The sequence below is a fragment of the Mustela lutreola genome, chromosome 1, assembly GCF_030435805.1.
Source record: "Mustela lutreola isolate mMusLut2 chromosome 1, mMusLut2.pri, whole genome shotgun sequence".
NCBI lineage: Eukaryota > Metazoa > Chordata > Mammalia > Carnivora > Mustelidae > Mustela > Mustela lutreola.
Window position 1 is genome coordinate 53,361,308 of NC_081290.1, and position 14,830 is coordinate 53,376,137.

Below are 14,830 nucleotides of genomic sequence, written 5' to 3' on the forward strand. Positions count from 1 at the left end.
CTTTCATATTAACATGACAAAGTATACTTCCTTGCAAGTCAGCCAAAGGGATTTTGATTTTGATAGAATATAATCACAGGAGAAGGCATTCCTCCTCTCCCTATTACACCTGCACAGGCGATTTATTTGCTACACCCTCTGGCAATGAGCAGCCTGATGGTGATGGAAGTCATCAGCATGCCTACAAGTTCCATCTGTGCAGGAGCTAGGCTAATGAGCAAAGTAAGTAGGGGCTGGCGAGAGACTGGCAGTGAGAGGAGAGGGCAAGGTGGCTGGATTTAACTCCAAGTGATCCAGAGGTGGACTTTCATATAAAACACCAAGTCTCAGCCATGCCTGTTTCTTGGGCTTCCAGGAGGAATGGTTTCAGACTTTCAATGCTCACACACTGCTCCAGATCAGTTGATTCCAAATCTCTAGTGATGGGGTCTAGACACGTGTATTTCTTTTTTTTTTTTTTTTTAATTTTTTTATTTTTTATAAACATATATTTTTATCCCCAGGGGTACAGGTCTGTGAATCACCAGGTTTACACACTTCACAGCACTCACCAAATCACATACCCTCCCCAATGTCCATAATCCCACCCCCTTCTCCCAAACCCCCTCCCCCCGGCAACCCTCAGTTTGTTTTGTGAGATTAAAAGTCACTTATGGTTTGTCTCCCTCCCAATCCCATCTTGTTTCATTTATTCTTCTTCTACCCACTTAAGCCTCCATGTTGCATCACCACTTCCTCATATCAGGGAGATCATATGATAGTTGTCTTTCTCTGCTTGACTTATTTCGCTAAGCATGATACGCTCTAGTTCCATCCATGTTGTTGCAAATGGCAAGATTTCATTTCTTTTGATGGCTGCATAGTATTCCATTGTGTATATATACCACATCTTCTTGATCCATTCATCTGTTGATGGACATCTAGGTTCTTTCCATAGTTTGGCTATTGTGGACATTGCTGCTATAAACATTCGGGTGCATGTGCCCCTTTGGATCACTACGTTTGTATCTTTAGGGTAAATACCCAATAGTGCAATTGCTGGGTCATAGGGCAGTTCTATTTTCAACATTTTGAGGAACCTCCATGCTGTTTTCCAGAGTGGCTGCACCAGCTTGCATTCCCACCAACAGTGTAGGAGGGTTCCCCTTTCTCCGCATCCTCGCCAGCATCTGTCATTTCCTGACTTGTTGATTTTAGCCATTCTGACTGGTGTGAGGTGATATCTCATTGTGGTTTTGATTTGTATTTCCCTGATGCCGAGTGATATGGAGCACTTTTTCATGTGTCTGTTCGCCATCTGGATGTCTTCTTTGCAGAAATGTCTGTTCATGTCTTCTGCCCATTTCTTGATTGGATTATTTGTTCTTTGGGTGTTGAGTTTGCTAAGTTCTTTATAGATTCTGGACACTAGTCCTTTATCTGATATGTCGTTTGCAAATATCTTCTCCCATTCTGTCAGTTGTCTTTTGATTTTGTTAACTGTTTCCTTTGCTGTGCAAAAGCTTTTGATCTTGATGAAATCCCAGTAGTTCATTTTTTCCCTTGCTTCCCTTGCCTTTTGCGTTGTTCCTAGGAAGATGTTGCTGCGGCAGAGGTCGAAGAGGTTGCTGCCCGTGTTCTCCTCAAGGATTTTGATGGATTCCTTTCGTACATTGAGGTCCTTCATCCATTTTGAGTCTATTTTTGTGTGTGGTGTAAGGAAATGGTCCAATTTCATTTTTCTGCATGTGGCTGTCCAATTTTCCCAGCACCACAACTAATCTTCGACAAAGCAGGAAAGAATGTCCAATGGAAAAAAGACAGCCTTTTCAATAAACGTGTATTTCTTTTTTAACTTTCCAGATTATTTTTATCAGCAGTCAGTTATGAGAACCACTGATAAAGAAGGTAAGACATTGAATTCACTCTGCTCTGTACATCCAGGTTTGGATAAAATGCACAGGACATTACTATTCAAGTATATCCCAGGGACTGCCGATATCAACCTCACCCAAGAGTTGTTAGGATTGAAGAAACTTATTCCCCACCCTAGACTTGCTGCAGTTTAACAAGATCCTCGGATGATTCACATTCACATTAAAGTATGAAAAACACTCAATTAGTATGTTGCTTTTTAAATCATGGAACTTGAAAAATTATGAATCAGAGCATTTCTTTTCAAATTGTGGAAAATCTATGGAAGAGAACTTAAGGTAGGAAGTGCTATGTAATTCATTCTGTCAATCATTCAATAAAACTGTACAGAATTCTATGGACTAGTCATTAGAGTGGATTCCAGGAACAAAATGGTAAACCTTTACAAGTGGAGTCCCTCTTCCCATATAAGTGTATGACAAGCAACTGTGATAAATGGCAGGAAGAGCATCCCTTCTCCACAAGCCCCTCTCCATCCTGAACTCCTTCAGTGGATTCCCGGACCTCTTAGAACCAAATCTTAACATGCCTACCTCAGGTTTCGTGGCCTGTGGTACTGCCAAGTAATTACTTTTGCGCTTGAGCCACATTACACTTACTAACATTTTCTTAGTCTTTCTCTAGTCTTTTCCTATCCATTTTGGGTCCTTTGAAATGTTTCTTCCTCTGTCCTGTCACCCCCATGATCTTAACTTCTGTAACTCCTTTTCATCACCCTTCTAGATAGATCATTCTCCTTAGTTGTAAGATTATTTCCTTCAAGATTACTGATCTTGAACTAAATTAAGCATCTTTTTTTTTTTAATTAAGCATCTTTTGTTGATGTAAACTCCACCTTCACCAGTAGACACAAGCTCCATGAAAGAACAGACCATGACTATTTGTAGTCACGCCTTGTCTTCAGCAAAGAGCACAAAACCTAACACATGCTACATGGTCAACAGATAGTTATTGGAATAGTTAATACACACTTGTATGAATAAATAAACCAAGACACCTTAGTAAAGGAGGGCAACAGTGTCAAATATCCTTGAAAGGTCAAGTAATATGAGGATTGGAAAATATCATTTGGATTTAGTGATGTGGGTAAAACAAATATCAGGAATGCTACAAATTTGAGCTTTCTTTTGTTACTTCATAAGACTTACTAGCATACTGAGAGTACCAGGAAATACTGTGATTAAGTTACATACTTAACTTCTTTAACACAATGATTTTGGTATTTATTTGGTCCCAAAACCATTTGCCCAAAATACAAATACCTAATAGTTCAGTCAGTTATTCTTCTGATGAGTAATATTTCAGAAGTCCTGCTTTCCCATGAGAAGCCATGATCCCGATGCATGGGAGCATTTGATGTTTCTCCAGCATGTTGGCTCTGAGTGCTTTCACCTTAAAGTACGACTTCTGCTCACATTTCACAGGGCTTGAGGTCTACAGAGAAGGGAAATACCATCTTACATAAACCCAAAGGACTAGAGTCAACCAAATATTAGTAAGCTGCTGTATTGACTTCCAAATCTTTTGATCCGCTCACATTTGCTCATCACATAAGATGTTACTAAAATGTCATTCTTTGCTCCTCATCTCTGTTTCCATATTGTGTTACTGGTATAAACTGTGCTTACCTCTGAAATAACACTTCACATACTGTGCTCAAGTATTTCTTGCTTGACTGCACACTCCTTAAAAAGCAGAGCCTTTTTATTTCCCCTCCCGAGCTAGTCCAATATTAGCATGGAGGCTCCTTTAAGAATTATATACTTCTCAGATGGATGCATTAATTAATCCTCTGTTTACCTCTTTGTCTCTGGGAGCACTGCATCTCCAATGCCAACCACAGACTAACATCAAGAAGAGACTCAGTAAGTGCTCACAGAATCTTTATATAAATGAGGGGAAATATTTTAGCAAACTGGACCTCAGTTTTTTCTTCACAGAAGGAGTATTTCTGATGATGAAGGCACCATCTATAAAAGCAACAAGTTCAGGACTTGAGACATAATAAGGCAAAATAGCATCATTACCCTATCTTTGAAATAAGAAAGGTGAATTTGGCCTGATGTAGGTACAAAGCAATCTTTTTTCCAGATATAACATAGGAAACTCATTAGTCATTAACCTCCAATAAAATAAGTAAGAATGGAGTATCCTAAATTAAATTTGATCCTTTAGGAGAAATTATGGATAAAATTTGATAGAACATAGGGGTGCCTGTGTGGCTTGGCTGGTTGTGTCCAACTCTTGATTTTAGTTCAGGTCATGATCTCAGGGTCTTGAGATTAAGCCCTTCATCTGGCTCTGTGTTATTAACGAAACCTGCTTAAAGAGTCTCTCTCTTTCCCTCTCCCTCTGCCTCTCCCATCCCTTTCTCTCTCTTTCTCAATAAATAAACAAATAAATAGATAGATAAATAAAATAAATAAATAAATAAATAAATAAATAAATAAATAAAATGTTTTCTGCTAGACTGTATACTATTACATAGGATAGTTTGGTTACTTTATAATTAATAAATATTACTGGGATATCTGGGTGTCTCAGCTGGTCAAGCATCTGTCTTCTGCTCAGGTCATGATCTCAGGATCCTGGGATAGAGCCCCACATCGGGCTCCCTGCTCCGCAGAGAGTCTGCTTCTTCCTCTCCTTCTCCCTCTGCTGTTCGCCCCACCCCCCCCCCCCGTTCATGCTCTGTCTCTGTCTCTCACTTTCTCTATAAAATAATAAAATCGTTAATTTTTTTTAAATCATAAATACTACTTAGGCTACACCTTTCAATTACATATGTAGAAAGCTAGATGCTAAGAGGAGAGAATTTTAAAAAGGTCAAAGTCTTAAGAAATAACTCTCTTGCTTGAGAAGGCTAAGAGGGGGTGTGATGGGTATTTAGTAGATCTATTTCTTGCCTATCATCTGATCTCATCACATCTATTTTCCTTAGATAACTATGCTGAATTGACTTAATTGTCCATGTGGCCAAGAAGGAATGGATATCATTCTTTTTTTGTCTAGAATTTGGTAAGAAACCCAGGCTTACTCACACACAATTAATAAGATTCCCCTTATTCATGGTATCCATATTTTGAATTCCCTTACTTGCTCAAATGTACTTGTAATACCCAAATAAACACTCCCAACATTTCCCCAGTCATTCACAGTCATTCACAGAACAGCAAAATGCTTGTCACCCAATGCACAAATTCCCAGCTGAGGTCGAACATGATGAAGCTCTGACTTTGTTTCAGCTCTCTTACTATAAATGAGTTTCTTTCCCAAGGTCTATTAGGCATCAAGCTTTTTTGAATTTTTGTGCTTTTTTGTCGGTGACTTTACTGTTTACAATGACCACAAGCAGTAGTTGAAATGCTGTCTGGTGTTCCTAACAGCAAGAAGGCTATGGTGTACTTTATGTAAAAATATGTGTGTTAGGTAATCGCCATTTGAACATGAGGTAGAATGTTGTTGGCTATGAGTTTAATGTTTATGAATCACCATGCATATTAAATAAGATATGTTTAAATAGAAACCCACGTAAAGCAAGGTTCAATACTGATTGGTTTTCGAGAATGCTATGACCAGAGGGTCACAGGAACAGAACCCATGTCCCTATATTTTACCTAAGAGCCATGGTTTAGTATTTGTTAATTCAGTGCTTATGGCAACTGTATAGAACATAGTTAATGCAAATAAAGAAAACTGACTGATTTCCATGGACTTTTGTTTGAGCTAATTGAGAAGAGGGCTTTTTCTATCACACTGCTAATAATATTGATCTCTAGTGCTGTTGGTAGCTCCCTTCCTAAAGTCAGAGAAATCCTCTCTAAGAATAGAAACAAGAGAAAAGAAATCAAAGTTAAGAGATAGAACAAAATAAAAATAGAGAGAGAGAGAGAGGAAAACTAAAAGAGAGAGAGAGAATACTAATGAGAAACAGGCACTGGGACTTGGTACACGTATGAACCCCGGGGTTTTAGCAGTGCCGAAAACAAATTTACCTCAGATTGTTTTAGTTCCATAAGCCAATAAACCACCTATTTCTTTTGTCTTTCTTTTCCTTAGATAATTGGAACTAACTTTCTGTTATTTTTAAATAAGGGAGTCCTAAAACAAAAGATGAATGTCATAAAACATTGACCACAGAAGATAGTGATTGTGTTTTCTTCCTTCTTAATTGCAAGAAGGAATCGACTAAGAGTTTATTAGGGGTTTAGAATTTGTTGTCTATAAAATAGATTCTAGAAATTGAATAGAAATTAAAAACCATAAACATTTTTGAGGGATGCTTCAGAATGTTTTTTCTCTAATATTTTTTAAAAAGAAATACATATCAATGTGCCAGTGATATGCTAAGAATAAATTTTGAAGTCATCTTTTTGTTTCAGTTAAGAAACAAATTCTAATTAAGAATTAAGAAGCAATCATCTAATTAAGAAACAAATGTCTAATTAAGTCCTTTAATGAAAAGATTGAAAGATGAGGATTAAAACATACCAACTTTTGAATCTTGGTCTTTCAATTTACTAGTTTTCTGACCTTAATTTTTCTAGGCCTTATTTTCTTCATATGCAAAATAAACATATAATGTGTACTTAAATTTTCACATAGTTAGTCCACATATTTCTTGAAAGAGCAAATAATTGTAAGAATTAAATGAAGTATTATAAATAAAAAGATTGACACTGTACCTTTAGCATAGTACCTTCAGTTAAAAGTGGCTATCATTTGTAGTTGTTCTTTTTCTATCATTTATCTCAACTTAAGAATATTAATGCAATTAGGTAATAGAAGGTTTAAAAATAGTATGAATTTCTCATTTTGTAATAAATATGTATATTATGTTATTTCTGTTTAAGCATTGCATGATTTACTTAAGATGATATAAGATAAAAATGATACCCTTCATCTTTTCAAAGAGTTTGTCCACCAATAGAAAGTATAAATATATAGGTAAATATAATTCCAGGTAGATTTTTTAAGTTCTATCCTTAACATACATAGTTAGAACATGTGTTGGATTCCCAAGGAAGAGAGGTATTTTAATGGAAGATGATATTCTTTTTTTTTTTTTTAAAGATTTTATTTATTTATTTGAGAGAGAGACAGTGAGAGAGAGCATGAGCGAGGAGAAGGTCAGAGGGAGAAGCAGACTCCCCGTGGAGCTGGGAGCCTGATGCGGGACTCGATCCCGGGACTCCGGGATCATGACCTGAGCCGAAAGCAGTTGTCCAACCAACTGAGCCACCCAGGCATCCCAGAAGATGATATTATTGAAATGAGGGCTAAGAAAATGGATCAGGATTCACTAGGCAAGGGGGAGGTCCCTCCCTGCAATTCAAGGTCCAGGTAAGGCTATGGACTCTATCAGTGCAACTAAATATGACCCAATAGGACTGAAATGGAAAAGCCCATGAGATAACAAAGCAGATAAAACCTTCTTGTTCTTCTATTAAGAAATCAGTGGAAGATGCTAAAAACTATAAGCTTCACAGGATAAAATGATTCACAACATACTCTTCAAAGTCTTATTCAAAGGTATGCATTATTACCTTCAATTTCTACTAAAAATGGGCATGAAAATATTCCAGAATATTCTTCTAAGGAAATTCACCTCACTGGATTTCTCTGCTCTGAAAATCAACATGAATTTTCAATTTGCATTTCTTTTCAGTTATTAAGAAACAAATTATAATACGTATAAGCATGTATGCTTTGATAAATTTCACTTTTTTTTCAAATGTTTCTGTGTGTTTTTAAACGTAGAAATCAGAATAACTAATGTTACCTTCTAGTACTTTCTCAATGGCTGATTTTTAAAAACTTCTTTGCCACCTACCCCCTATATGCTTCTCTATTTGCCTCCCCAAATTCACATTATCTATTTAAAGTCTTCTTCCAACTTTTCTGAAAATGAAGTACAGATTTTTCTCTTTACCCTCCTCTATTTGGTAAAGACCTAGAATAGGACATAAGAAAACAACACTAGACTCAAGATTCTAGAGTTCTAGAGTTCATTCTAGAGTTTTGTTTTACTTCTCCCCCCAAAAAACTTTAATACCTAATAATAGATTTTATTGACATATATGAGTCACTCCATATTGTTCCTCAGTCTCCCTTATTCTACATTACTTTCTTGTTCCCTTTACACACACATACTTTGGAACAACAGGATTATGTGAAATAAGCCAAGTTTGAAACTGATCAAACAGGCTAGGTATATGTTACAAAAGCTGCTGAAGACTGTTTCGCCCACTTTGAAATTAAAATATTTGATGGCAGGGGACGAGAATTTGGAAAACTGATGGAAGAAATGTGTAGAGGAAACACTAGTTACCGTTACACTTCTTAGCCCCCGATCTCACTTTTGCCAAGATGCCAAATCCCATTACCAGTGTGATGGTGGCTGAAATACTGCATATCCACATGTTTTAGTCCTGCTCCCCATGACTTCATTTTTATAATGAAAACAGTTTAAATATATTGGGAGGAACTAATCCATAAAATGTGTATCTGCTTTAACATCCTCTAGTTGAGCTCCATGAAGGAGGAATTGTTTTTATTTTTTGAGGATCCCAAATGAATTGCAGAAGGATCTCAACAAGAAGTAGAGCAGGGATGATTTCCATGCTTGAGAGCCTCTTTGACAAACAACAACCAAGAAATGTGCACTCTTGTGCACATCAGTAACAGATAAGAAAGACAGCTGTTGGGCTGGCCTCCTCCCTTCCCTTGGAGCAAAGCTGCCAAGGGAGGCACTCTCCTGCAGATGTTTCCCACTGGTCAGGTGGGAAGTCAAGCCGTGCAGGCATCACAGTAGGCATTGCAGTAAATCAGATAGCATCTCTTCTGGAAGAAGGCCAAGCTGCCCTTAAAGATGTTAGGTACAGCTCCCTAGTAGCTCAGGGAAAAGGGATCCTTTTCAATCATTTCCAAGAACATCCCTCAAAGCCAGAGTTTTTGGCAGGAGGGGGATGGTGTTGGGTAATTTCCTGCTAAAGTTATAGAGGAAAAAAATAAATCCTACATTCATTCCTCCACACTCTGATGCTGGGAAATGCATTCTGGGCCATGATTCGTACAGTAAGTTCTGTCTTGACTTCACTTTTTTATCCTTTCTTTCCTGCCTCCCCTTGCAAAGCAAATAGCTCAAAAATTTGTAGTTGGGTGAAGGAAGACATAAATTAATGCAAGATTTCGGGATAATTTACTAAGAATTGTGTTCATCCAATGGAAGCAATGGGTTATGGGGCAGAATGGACTCCTAGGTAACTCATATGTGTGAACAATCTAGCTGGTTGACACAGGTGAGAGGGGGAATACTGGACCAAATTATTGGTTACATAGTCCTGGGGAAAAATAATGGGCTTTATTGACTGAAAAATCTGGATTGGAGCTTTAGCCCCATAATTAACTAGCAGTAAGAACTTGAGGGAGCCTCTTTGTGACTTTGATGTCACTATAAAATGGAGATGGTACTCTTCATTCGTAGAGCTATGAATCCTTCATAAAATACTGCAAAACATTATACTAGATTCCTATTATTGATGTAACTGATAATCACAAAATTAGTGGTATAAAACAACACACATTTATTGTCTGACAATTGTGGAGATCAGAAGTCCGAAAATTAGTCTTACAAGGTTAAAATTAAGGGATCAGCAGAGAGGGTTTCATTTGGAGGTTCCAGGAAAGAACTCGTTCCCTACTTCTTCCAGCTTTTAGAGGCTGTCTTCTGTCATTCCTTGGCTTGTGATCACCTTTCTCCAATCTCTGCTTCTGTCATCACATTGTCTTCTGCCCTCACTAACTTACCTTTATCTTATAAGGAACTTTGTGATTACATCACAACCATTAAAATAATCTACCTATCTCAGGATCATTAACATAAATCACATTTACGAAGTCCATTTTTTCTTAAAGTAACATGGTCCCAGGTCCCAGGATTTAGCTTATGGCCATCTTTGCAGGGCTATGATGCACCCTATCACAAGTATTTAGGATAAGAATCAGCACAAAGTGGTATGCAACAAATTGTAACCGGTCTCCTCTTCTCCCATTAGAACTGGAGGCAAGGTGAACCTAATCTCTCTTTCCCTCAATTCACCACCACCTTGTACAAAATTCTCAGTGGTCCAAAAAGAAATGCCAAAGGGATCCTCTAAGAGTAAAATGGGAAAGCCTTAAAAACCATAAGAAAGAAGATGTCTTTTATTTATAGTGTATATTTGTTTCCTCCTTAATGAGTGTTTAGGGTCTGGTGTGTTTTATATATCTGAGTTATGTTTGGAAAACATCTGGAAGAAAACCAAATTACGTAGTCAATTGTAAATGTAAAACCATCACGAGTGGATTTTTTCACTTAACATGTCCTGAAACTTGTTACAGAGCACCATTTTGATTTTGAGGATGAGAGAATTATCTTAGTTTTAGACTTTAAGAAAATCCAGGTCTTATGACATGAGGGAGTTGGAACCGCTAGGTATATTCAGCTTCTGATTTAATATTCTTTCAAATTGCACTGACATCATAATCATTTATCTTCAAGGAAAGCAGAGGGAGGCCAAACTAGTTTCAGTTTCATTCTGTTTTAATGGTAAATTCCTATCTTTGTGCTGATGTCCGCTATAAAGTGATCATTCATACTGCCATCACATGAAATGAACCAACTAAATCAAAATATTTTTCATAGGGGAGTAGCCTAGGGAAGTGAAAGAAACAGCATGCTGGACTTCTCATGCTGAGCTATTTTTGGATGGCCTTCTTCAAGGATCAATTTAAAGCTAACTTCTACAACAAAGCTGTCTTCAATGAGCCAGAAAAATATGCCGAACCCACACATATTTTACAAAAGTAGTCAGCTGACTGCACCTGACTTAACCTCACAAAATATCGAGTTTATCTCTGTAACATAGTAGCTACCAGGAGTAGAAATTATGGAGGTAATGAATAACTAATTAGCTCACCGATTCATTTATTCATTATTTTATCAAAGATCTCTAACAAACCTGCCATTTTTTTCATTCATCATTCGTGTAATCATTTATTTTTCCATTTTCCCTACAATCACTTTCTACATTTATTGATTCACTTATTCAACAAAGCTGCATTGAATATCTTAACCCTGTTTATATCACATTAAGCACTGGAGATACAAAGATTAATCAAATATTTATGTACTGTAGAAACCCTTCTCTTGACCCATTCTTCAGTTAGAAGACTCTAAGAAAGGGACATAGGTTTCACAAGTAAGATGCTTTGTTAATAATCCAGAGAAAGACAACTATCATATGATCTCCCTGATATGAGGAAGTGGTGATACAACATGGAAGCTTAAGTGGGTAGAAGAAGAATAAATGAAACAAGATGGGATTGGGAGGGAGACAAACCATAAGTGACTCTTAATCTCACAAAACAAACTGAGGGTTTCTGGGGGGAGGGGGTTTGGGAGAAGGGGGTGGGATTATGGACATTGGGGAGGGTATGTGATTTGGTGAGTGCTGTGAAGTGTGTAAACCTGGTGATTCACAGACCTGTACCCCTGGGGATAAAAATATATGTTTATAAAAAATAAAAAATTAAAAAAAAAAAAATAATCCACCGATTGGGGAAAAAAAAATAATCCACCAATGACCACCTTAAGTACAGGCAGATAAATTTTGATGTCAAAGAGACTAATTCAATGATTGAAAATATGACTTCAGGCCATTCAAATGTGTGGGGCCACATTTTCAATTATTATTATTATTATTTTTTTATCTGTACAAGACTTGTTGGAATGTTTGAGCACAAAGTCTATACTCTGTGCATTAATCTGTGATTAATGACTAATTGTGTTATTAGTCTCAGAAAAATATGAATTTTTTCCCCCAGAAACTTTTTGTTTTTCTCTTTCTTTCTTTCTTTCTTTCTTTCTTTCTTTCTTTCTTTAATATTGGTCAACATCACTGTGGGAGACATTGTATCATTTCATACTTCACTGGCCACCCAAATGTGAAAACTAAATCTGGTTTGAAAAAAGGAATCAGTGAACCTCTCTGGGCTCCTGAGCATGGTCAGAGTAACTGTCACTAAAATAACAGTCTCTGGCTTTGTGCTCTCAAAGTCAGTCTTTGACATAGTTCTGGTTAGCTAAGAGAGCCTGGTGTCTGGATTTTTGACTCTCCATATTAGGCCATCATTTGTATTTCTGAGGCCCGATTTGCTACCATCTCAACCTACCCTCCCTTTCCACCAGCATCTTTCTACTATTCCTTAATACTCAGATTGCTACATGAAATTTCTTCATTCCTCAGATATTTTAATGGTTCTTTCCTTGATCCTATCTCTACAAAGCTGTATTTTTCTTGCCTCTTATCTTTCTAGGATTCCCTGAGAAGAATGTAATTAATGGCATAGTTTTTAAGAAGTTTATTTATCATTCTCCCTGTCCTTTACATACATAGAGCCATCTGAGTTTGTTAGGGTCAAGAACATTATATTTTATGTTTTCATATTCCCATTGTTCTAACCCCAATGTTGATAAATCTATGACTAGAAGACTGTTGGAAAGTCCTTATAACTGGTCATATGCCTCAGGTTATATCGGGTTATACCTGATATAACATTATATATCACTGTTATATCAGGTTATACCTGATATAACAATAATTATATCAGAGTTTCTGGCATTCTGACAACTCCTGCACATCTAATGCTAGATTGCACTACCGCCCTTACTTTGCTCCTCAGTTCTTCTATTTGCAGGAAATGCTCAAACTCCTGTGCAAATCTATTGGTAGCTTTTTAAAATGGGGCATGATAAAAGGTATGTTCTTAAAAACGAGAGGTTATAATTTTAGTTTTGGAAATAAGAAAGTAGACAGACATGGGGTTACTTGGATGGCTCCGTCAGATGAGTATCTGATTCTTGTCTTGGCCCAGGTCTTGATCTCACAGTCCTAAGCATGAGCTCCATGCTGGGCTCCATGCTGGGTATGGAGCCTACTTAAAGGAGAAAAAAAAATAAAAAATAAAGACAAAAAAAAAAAAAAAGAAAAGAAAAGCAAAAAGAAAGTAGACAGGGGCAGTAGAAAGGGAATGAGAGTTCCAAACAAAACAAAACAAAACCTGAATTCCTAGCAATATTACATTGATTAAATGTAAGTGGTATTCCAGACACCGCTAAATACTCTGTATGTTCTAATCAAATTAATTATTTAATAACCTTATAATGTAAGTGTCATATTTCCACTGAAACACTGAAATGCAATGGTTAAGTTTTTCTACCCAAGTCACATAGCAAACATGGAGACAGGATTAACTTCCAAGTATTTGACTCTAAATATTCTAAATGATTAGGCATTATGGCCAAAGAAAGAGAAAATAGGATAGCACAATTACTATGGTTGTTTATACAAAGATTGGTGTGACCATGGGTGCCTGTAAGTTATGGAAGGATGAGTACTGGTATAAATTCTGCTTCTATGTTTTTGACAAAGATTGAACTTAAAAATAAAATACTTATTTCCAAATATTTAAATATCAGATTCAGAAAAACCAAAACTGGATGACAGACTTCCGACCTTGATTTTGAGACTTTGACACCATTTTTGACTTTGGGGTTAGTATGTTAATGAGAAGATCCATTAAACTCTGAAAGCCAGTAATAGATTATGAGAATTCAAGTCTGAAACACTTATTTTGGTCAATCCTAGCCTTAAAATTTTTGAAGGCTGGACAAGTATATTTACCTAGAAAAAAAAAAAAACTAGTTATTTACAAATTAGGTGCACGATAAGAGATAACAAACTGAAAGAAGTAATTGCTAAGGCTTTTCTCACCAGTCTGCTCTCTGCAAAGTAGGGGTGTGTGTGTGTGTGCAAGCACATGAATTTTTGCCATTCATCTGGAACAATTGTCTAAGTTTTTGCTTCTGCTTTGGAAGCTAAGGAATGTGTTGAATTTTGGAATTCCTTTCATGTGGAAGGAATCCAGCTCCTGAGGACTGTTGTTGATGGACAAACACTGCCCAGAAAGATTATAAGGAAGACTTCCATTTTCAGTTTGCTTAAGTAATCTTGATAGAAGCACCCAAATATAGTGTTTTCTATGAGTATGACAGGAGCTTCTCGGGTCAAGAATAAGCAGCTGACATAAATTCCACTTTAATGAGTTTAAGTATATTTTCCCAGGGCACATAACTTGCTGAACAGTCTTCAATGTTTACTACTTTGGGGTATCAGATACTGTTTTTCTTTCTTTGTGTTCCAATACAACTTTCTCTCCCCCTCAAAAAAACCAAACCAAAACAAAACAAAACAAAAAAAAAAAAACGAGAAAGAAGGAAAATTTACAGTCCTATGAGCAACTCTACGGCAATAAATTTGACAATCTGGAAGAAATGGATGCATTCCTAGAAACATATAAACTACCACAACTGAACCAGGAAGAAATAGAAAGCCTGAACAGACCCATAACCAGTAAGGAGATTGAAACAGTCATTAAAAATCTCCAAACAAACAAAAGCCCAGGGCCAGACGGCTTCCCGGGGGAATTCTACCAAACATTTAAAGAAGAACTAATTCCTATTCTCCTGAAACTGTTCCAAAAAATAGAAATGGAAGGAAAACTTCCAAACTCATTTTATGAAGCCAGCATCACCTTGATCCCAAAACCAGACAAGGATCCCACCAAAAAAGAGAGCTATAGACCGATATCCTTGATGAACACAGATGCGAAAATACTCAACAAAATACTAGCCAATAGGATTCAACAGTACATTAAAAAGATTATTCACCACGACCAAGTGGGATTTATTCCAGGGCTGCAAGGTTGGTTCAACATCCGCAAATCAGTCAATGTGATACAACACATCAATAAAAGAAAGAACAAGAACCATATGATACTCTCAATAGATGCTGAAAAAGCATTTGACAAAGTA